The sequence below is a fragment of the Trachypithecus francoisi genome, unplaced genomic scaffold (assembly GCF_009764315.1).
Source record: "Trachypithecus francoisi isolate TF-2019V2 unplaced genomic scaffold, Tfra_2.0 Contig00168, whole genome shotgun sequence".
Taxonomy (NCBI): domain Eukaryota; kingdom Metazoa; phylum Chordata; class Mammalia; order Primates; family Cercopithecidae; genus Trachypithecus; species Trachypithecus francoisi.
Genome location: NW_022680498.1, coordinates 261,106 through 269,857, shown reverse-complemented (window position 1 = coordinate 269,857; position 8,752 = coordinate 261,106). Strand labels below are relative to the sequence as shown.

The following is an 8,752-nucleotide window of genomic DNA, read 5'->3' as shown; positions in this document are numbered from 1 at the left end:
TCCAAAGAAGATCTACAAATGGGCAATAAGCACATGAAAAGATGTTCAACATCACTAATCATTAGGCCAGTGAAAATCAAACCACAATAATATACAACTCCACACCCATTAGGATGGCATTACCAAAATAATAGAAAATAGCAATGTCTAGCAAAGATGTATAGAAATTATAACTGTTATGCATTGCTGGAGGGACTATAAAATGATGCATTCATTGTGGAGGTCTTACGGCAGTTCCCCAAAAAAATTAAACATAGAATTACCATTTTATCAGAATTTTCAGTTCTGGGTATGTGCCTCAAATAATTGAAAGCAGGATCTCAAAGAGAAAAGTGTACACCCTGGTTCACAGCAGCATCATTCACAATAGCTAAAAAGTGAAGGCAGACCAAGTGTCCCTGTAATGGATAAACGGGATATAGTATACACAAACAAGGGAATATTATTCAGCCTTAAAAAGAAAGTTCTGACTCATGCGATGGCATGGATGAATCTTAAAGATATCACGCCAGCAGAAATAAGCTGGCTTCAAAAGGACAAAAGTTGTTTGCTTACCCTTCTATGAGGTATCTAGAGTAGTGAAATCCATAGAGACAAAAAGTAGAATGATGTTTTCCAGGTATTAAGTTTTGGTTTGGGAAGATGAAAAATTTCTGGAGATAAATGGTGGTACTGTGGTTGTATAGCAGTGTTAATTTACTTAATGACACTAAACTATACACTTGAAAATGGTTAAAATATGAATTTTGTGTATGAATAATTTACCACTGTCAAAAAGAGGAAGATTTATAGTCAGTGTAGTTTCTCTTCCAAGAACAATCAAAACATACAGGACTGGGAGAGTGTGCCTGAGTATTTAGGAGACCCTTCCTTTTATGCCAGCCCTGCAGCATCCTGAAAGGCCAATAGAGTTGGAAGCGCCTCATTACAGGTGACTCAGAATAATGTGAGAAAGTCTGGGAGTGACCACGATGTAAGTGATGGGTGTCTGACCCAGCCCAGGAGCAGCTGCAAATGTAGCAGCTGCCAAAAAGCGGGGAGATAAAGCTGATGGCAGCGGTAACAACCCCTCCAGCTGGAATGGGGCATCTACTGTTGTACAAAATGGTTCACAGCTGATACATCTAGCACAGAATCTCATCCTGTCTACCTGTCATGATCAACTACAATTTTTACTGCAAAGCATGCCATCAGAGTGGCATATTTTATCCAGCAACAAGCAAACATGAATTTCCCTTAGTGCTTTGGTCAACCTGGCCATGGCAGTCCTGAACACTGAATGAATATCCAAAGACAAGGTTCTCCAAAGATAAAGATATTATACCATTTATTGATAAACACTTGCAGTGCATGATGATCATTCAGACACCTGGGAAAATGACTTGACTGAATAACATTGTTAAAACAATGAGTGAAAAAAGAGATGTGCTCTTGGTAAAGGAACACCTGGATCCAGGGTGTAAAGACCGGAAAGAAGACTACCCCAGATCTGGACTTTTGGATCAGGACTTGGTAACATTGACCTGTTTATGACAACCAAAAACAAAGCAGTGCTGTGTCTACAGTGGGAATCTGAGTCGGGAAACTGCAGCAGGAAGCAGCAGGAAAAAGGAAGAGGAGCTCAGTGCAAACAGCAGGATGGGGAGACCACAGGGACCACCAAGAAGGCCCAGAGTGACTTTTTGTTTTCTGTTCAGCGCTGTCCTCCTCACACCCCTTGGATCACACATTTAATGAAGATGGCTATTGGCATATTCTGACTTAGCCTGATCCTCACACAGTTGGTCCTCGGGAGCTTGAAATTAACTGCTGGGTAGGAAAACATTCCTGGAGACCTCTACAGAGCTTGCTTATATGAACAGGTTTTGTTAGACCAACGTGATTAAGCTCCCCAGTTAGAGATCTCCAGTGACTGGCTGGCTGACTGTGGGTGGAAAGAAAGGTCTACTTTACAGTGCAGACCTCTCATGGGAGAAAGGGTCCTGGTACTTTGAAATCACCATGAATGAGATGCCACCAGACACCACTGCCAGACTGGGTTGATCTCAGCCCTAAGGTAACTGTCAAACTCCCTTAGGTTATGATAAATGTAGTTATTCTTGGCACAGCAAAAGGGAATCAAGTTCTATCAGTCCACTGGCAAATACTACTGTTTTAGTTATGGACAGGGAGACAGCCCAGGATTTTATATTAATCTTCCTGAAAACACAAGAGACAGCCAAGTTATTGCCTGATACTTACCAAGATAAGGCTTTGATAAAGTTCAACAATTATTTTTATTTTGTGGAAAAAGACTTTGTGGCTAAAGCAGTGAAGAGTCTAAAACAGTCTTCACATAGTAAAATAATATTTTATAATCAAGACGTGGCTTTAAAAGATATTTTTAGGGGGCTTACTTTCTAGCCATCTCACTGGACAAGAGCTTCATAGTTTCCATTAACTTTGGACTGTGCTCCAAGTATCCTCCGAAGAATCTCACTGCCCTATGAGTGACATGGACTGGGATGCTGTAGTAGAGCACACTTTGGCTGATGTCTTGTTTCTTCTGGAGACAAAAGAGGATGAGAGGCACAGTCCTCCATGGGAACCCGGAACAGGTCCTTCTTTCTTTTCAGATACGGACTTTCTGGGGAATAATATTGGATGGCTTTTTTTGTTGTCATTGTTTTTGAACTGTCTTAAATGTTCTCTCAAAGATGCTACAGAACATAGTCCATCCATTTACCAAGTTAAAAGGCTGGGTAGGACTGTGAGAGATGCTCTGCTCATCATCATTCTTCTTCCACTTCCAGTGACTGCTCTTATATTCTGTGCCATAAGCCAACAACTGCTCATCCCAAGATCTCATAATCCCTCTGTAAAACTGGTGCTGTACTGCATACCTTACGACCTGGGACTTGTTATCTTACTGTATTTTCTAAGGAGTGAATAATCTTGCCCAAGAAACTAACATAGTTAAAGACATTTTCTTCTGTGAAATCGAATTATAGTCACAGGCACAGGATTTCAACAACAGCAAGAAAAAGTGCAAATAGGAATGAGCAAAGAATAGACAAGTAATGGGTGTGAGTTGGCCTGGGAAATACTGTGGTAATGTCAAAAAGATAAACCAAGTATTATGTGTTAAATAAGTGAAAGACCATGCATTCTCATCCAGGAAAGCCACCAGCGGGTGGTCTGGGTCTTCTGCATTGTAAGAAGCTCAAGAGGTTCAAACCTAATAAACCCTGTACAGTTGCTCACCGGCTCATGTAAAATGTTAGAGCAGTTGCTTCCTCCCACTGGGCAAATCCACAGCACACAGTCACCCTGGTTTGGCTCTTCACAGTGTAGATGATCTCAGGGCTAAGAACCTGAGTGGTTCTAAAGGTAGTAAAGATTTGCATGAAGTACCACACAACACACCCTCTCCACATAGGGAGCGCAGTAGGACATAAAGAGCTATCAGAATCCAGCCCCAGTTCTGAAGCCAGGAATCACTTCTAATATCAGCATCATGGCATCATGGCCTGGACTCCTCTCCTTCTCCTTCTCCCCCGTACCTCCTCACTTGCTGCCCAGGTTAAGAGAGATTTCAAATAGCCTTTGAAGGGATTCCTGTGTCTCCCTTTCTAATTCCTAACATGTGTCTGTTTTTTTGTTTCAGGGTCGAATTCTCAGGCTGTGGTGACTTAGGAACCCTCACTGACTGTGTCCCCAGGAGGGACAGTCACTCTCACCTGTGGCTCCAGTGCTGGAGCAGTCACTGGGGGTCATAATCCCTACTGGTTCCATCAGAAGCCTGGCCAAGCCCCCAGGACACTGATTTATCATGCAAGCAGCAAACACTCCTGGACCCCTGCCCGGTTCTCAGGCTCCCTCCTTGGGGGCAAAGCTGCCCTGATGCTCTCAGGTGTGCAGCCCGAGGATGATGCTGAGTATTACTGCTTACTGCATCATAGTGCTTGGCACAGTGATAGACTCAGAAGAGGAACCAAGACATAAACCTCCCTAGGCCTTTGTGATATGAAGATCATATGATCACACACACCAGTTCTCAAGGCAGCTTACATGTGGACCAGCCATAGAAAGAGGAAGGAAAGGGTCTGAATTGATTCCTATACCTGCTTAAGCCCTGAAGTGGAGGAAATGTTAGAATGATCTGGGAACAACTGGATCAAAAAAATCAGAAGTTTATTGCTTTGTATTCTAAAAGGAGTACTAACAGCTGGATCAGATCTAAAGGCTGAGGCTAAATGCACTTCCTCCAGAAAGAAGCATCTTCAAAGTATGGGCTTTCTGAGCTAAGAGTAAAGAAAAGAAACTACTTTTGTATATTTCTAAAGTTTGTTTTATTGAGTTACTTTAAAAGCAATACATGCTTATTATGTGAAAACAGAAAGTATTAAAAATCACCAAGTTCTCTGCAAAGCTACCTTATCCCAGATAATCAACAGAAGTACATTTCTTCATTTGGATGCATTCTCTCATTTTTGTTGTCAATATTTTCACAATAGTTATCAAACCTTGTGCTCATTCCTCTGGTTTTACACATCTTTTTGCTCTGTCATTTAATGTTAATATAAGTAGTTTTCCATTTCTTTGAAAGGGTAAAATATTTGAGTAGTTGCTAATTTTATTTTGATTTGAATACCAATGAAAAATTATAATTTTGGGTAATTCAAATTATTTGCTTGTCAGACAAATATATGATATTGGGTTATTATTAAAATGATCCTGGTCATCTCTGTGGATTTAGTGATGTCAAACAAAATGCCTGCAATTTTCTATGGTAAGTCTTGAGTACATTATGTGTGACTTCACAATGCAGAAAATAGAGAAACAAGCATTTCCTGCTCATGTTTGCTGGAGCATAATAGATTCAGGTACGAGGAACAATTTATATTGAAAACTATGTCAGTGTCTTCATGCATGTGTTAGAACAGTACTTCCCAAACTCTATTGTTCATACAAATTATCTGGGGATTTTACAAAATCCAGATTCTCATTCAGTGGGTCTGGAGTGAGGACACGAGCTCTGCATTTCTCACATGTGCCTGCCACACAAAATCCACATATGTGTTTGAATAATAGCAAGTCCAGCCACGAGTGGAGGCTCATATGTGTAATCCTAGCACTTTGGGAAGCTGAGGCAAAAAGATTACTTGAAGCCAGGAGTTTGAGATCAGCCAAGAGCAACATAGCAAGATCTTTTCTCTATAGTTTTTTTAAATAATGAAAAATGAATTAGCCAGGCATAGTGCTGTATGATTGTAGTCCTAGGTACTAAGGAGGCTAAGGCAGGAGGAGAGTTTCAGCCCAGGAGTTCAAACTTGCAGTGAGCTATGATCATGCCACTGCACTCCAGCCTGGGTAACAGAGTGAGACCTTGTCTCTAATAATAAAAATAAAAACAACATATCCATAAGACTAGTATAAAATAAGGAGGATCCTTGGCAGGCAAAAACTTGGGAGAATTCTCTGACATAGGGAACTTACTAGTTTGGATGATAGAAGAACCCCATGCTCCACACGGAGGGAGATGACCAGGGAGGACAGCTGCAAAGCTGGGAAAGGCTCTCATTTCTTTTTTTTTTTTTTTATTATACTTTAAGTTCTAGGGTACATGTGCATAACGTTTATATCATGTATAACTCCCCAATGCAATCCCTCCCCAACAAACCTGACCTTCCCTCTGGCTCCTGTCCAACACTCTTACTGGCTCCTCCTTCAGGCTTTCCCATAATGTGGCCCATCCTTACCCTCTCCCCTTCCACATTTCTGATTCCTGAATTCCCTTCTTGGTTCTCTCTTCCTTTGCTACTACCCACTTCTCCCCTCTAACCTCCTGAGTTAATTATCAAGGGCTTTATAACAGGAAACTCATTGGCATTTTTTCTACATCTGTCCTTGACAGTTGATACTTATATTTTTATCGCTTTCTTGAACCTTTCAGATACCCTTAGAACTGAAGAAGCCCAAAGTTGATTGATTCTCTTTTTTCACCTCAGCCAGCACCTTCTTATTCTCCTTTCCAGGGTTCTCTGGGTTTCCAGCGAATCTGTCAGACATAGTAAGTTCCCCTTCAAAGGTTTAATTTCTGACTTCCTTGTTCTTTGTTCTCAAGATCGACTTCCTTTCCCCTTCTACTAAGCTACCTGCTCTGGAAACAACTTCTCCCACCAGTCTCAATCTGTAACTCACATCTCTTCCTCATTTGGAAAGAGTCCTCTTTCACTCCTGGCTACCCATTCTGTAAACTGCCCCTCCTGTGAAACTACCCTTCCTGACTTTGCCGTACCCTGACTTGCCCAACATGCCTTATACCACAACAGACAGCCTCTCCCTTCCTACCATATTCAATTTTAAACAGTAGCCAATCGGGTCAGTGTAGATTGTGTGGTCCAACTCCAGCCAATGGGGACAGGACACAGAAGCAGGGACTAACCACGTTAGGGATGAAAACCCCTTCCCTCTTTTGTTCAGTATGCTCTTGCAGTGGCCAGAAGTGCGAGTGGCACCCTTCTGCAGAAATAAGTTTGCCTTGCTGAGAAATCTTTTGTTTGAGTGCTCATTTTCCTTGTGACTCTGAGCTCTTGTTTCTAACAAAATAGGGGGTCATCAGGGATTCCCATTCTCCTCCAGGGAAGGGCCTCCAATCACCTCTCAGAAGGAGATGCCTCCCGCTGTCTCACTGCAGTGACCTCAGGGATAAGAAATCAGGACCCACCCAGCATGATAAATAAACCCAGACTCTCAGCAACACAGGAAGAAAAGACCTACAGTCACTGTGGCAACCAGGTAACTCTGTGCACAGACAAAGGTAAGATAAACCACAAGGGCAATGAAGTACTTCCTTGGTGGTCAGGACATTCTGGAGGTTGAAAATGTGTGAATGAGATGCACAATTAAGTGCAAAGTGAGTGTGGAGTAAAGTAAAGGGGGCAAGAAATCTCTAGTAAGAGAGGTTGAGCCCCAGGGAAAGGGTGCAAGAAATCTCTAGTAGGAGAGGTTAAGCCCCACACACACTCAGCAGGGAAAGACAGTGAGAAATCTCCAGTGGGAGGAAGGGTTGAGCCTCCAGGGAAAAGGGTGCAAGAAATCTTTAATACGAGAGATTAAGCCCCCATTAACCTCCAAGATGGGAATGCAAGAAATCTCTAATACAAGAGATTGAGCCCCCATTGACTTCTGGAATGTGAAATACCCTTAGTAAAACAAGAACTGCAAAGGGCAAAGCAGGTAACATAATTCCCTCTGATAGCCCTCTAAGTCTCGTGTCAAAATATTGGACGGATAATGACAGGACTAAACACAAGAAAAAGCAACAAATGATCAAATATTGTTGTTTTATTTGGACCAAAGAACCTATTCTCAAACCTTCAGTTTTCTGGCCAAGGTCTGGGTCAAATGAGAGTTGGATTTGTCAACTTTCAAGAGAGTATGTAAATGACAAGTCTTGCCTTCCAGGAAGAAATAGACTATGCTATGTCCTGGTGGCAGGAGCCTGTCCTCCTCTACCCCCTTAAAGCTAGTAAAGATAAGCCAGAAACTAATTCCACTATAGAAACTAAGGCCCCCACCCCTAAGCAATACATTTGGAATCCCTTAGACCATCTGCCTCCACCAGATACCCCTAACTTTCCTCAAGCAGCCACCCAGACCCTTCCCCAACTCACATTGTGCCCTCCCCACCTCATAATCCGGACTCTGATTGCCCCAACCTGAATGCCCAACCTGAATGCCCTCCCCCAGGAAGGCTTCAACGTGAGACAGAAAAATGTAAAAAGATATTCAAAACTTCCCTTTCCCCTCCTCCTCAAAAGAGTCTGCCCCAATCCTTTTTCCCTTAAGGGAAGTGCTTCTAGGAAGAGGGGGAGTTGGCTTTGTAAATGCCCCCTTAACTAGGAAGAACTTAAACCACTATTAGATTATCCTTTTGGGGTCATGGATCAAATTGACTAATTTGTAGGACTACAAGTATACACTTAGGCTGAGCTAATGTCCATCTTAATTTAAGTACTCTCTTTCCGGGGGAGGAAAGAACCATGGTCCTCGGGGCTGCTATCATAGTCTGGGAGTGCAAATATCCTCCCGATCAAAATATCCCTGCAGTAGAACAAAAATTCTGGCCCAAAACCCCAATGGGATAATAACAATGCAGCCCACTGAGAAAACATGAAAGACCTTAGGGAAATGATAGTCAAAGGGATTCAGGAATCAGTGCCTCAAACCCAAAATGTTTTCTGAGCATTTAATATACAGCAGGGAAAAGACGAGGGGGCCATGGAGATTTTAAACAGACTCAAGGAACAGATGAGAAAATATGCAGGCTTAAACATAAAGGATTCCCTTAGGCAGGGGGTTTGTTTGTTTGTTTGTTTGTTTGTTTTGAGACAGAGTCTGGCTCTGTCTCGCTCTGCACTCCCAGGCTGGAGTGCGGTGGCACAATCTTGGCTCACTGCAAGCTCCACCTCCCGGGTTCACACCATTCTACTGCCTCAGCCTCCTGAATAGCTAGGACTACAGGCGCCTGCCATCATGCCCAGCTAATTTTTTTGTACTTTTAGTAGAGGCGAGGTTTCACCGTGTTAGCCAGGATGGTCTCAATCTCCTGACCTTATGATCTGCCCGCCTCGGTCTCCCAAAGTGCTGGGATTACAGGCGTGAGCCACCGCACTCAGCCAGGTAGGGGATTTTAAAGCTCCATTTTGTTACGAATAGTTGGCCAGATATCCAGAAGAAATTACAGAAAATAGACACCTGGAAAGAT

At 42.6% G+C, this 8,752-nt stretch overlaps 1 long non-coding RNA gene and 1 pseudogene across 1 annotated transcript; both read left to right on the top strand.

The window, feature by feature from the left end:
• Positions 1 to 1,407: 1,407 nt before the first annotated feature.
• On the top strand, positions 1,408 to 2,932 carry LOC117073039 (annotated as a pseudogene).
• A 547-nt stretch (positions 2,933 to 3,479) lies between these two features.
• LOC117074711 lies at positions 3,480 to 3,865 on the top strand. The gene is made up of 2 exons (XR_004433680.1): positions 3,480 to 3,561; positions 3,647 to 3,865. It is a non-coding gene; the product is annotated as an uncharacterized LOC117074711 (long non-coding RNA).
• Positions 3,866 to 8,752: the final 4,887 nt, after the last annotated feature.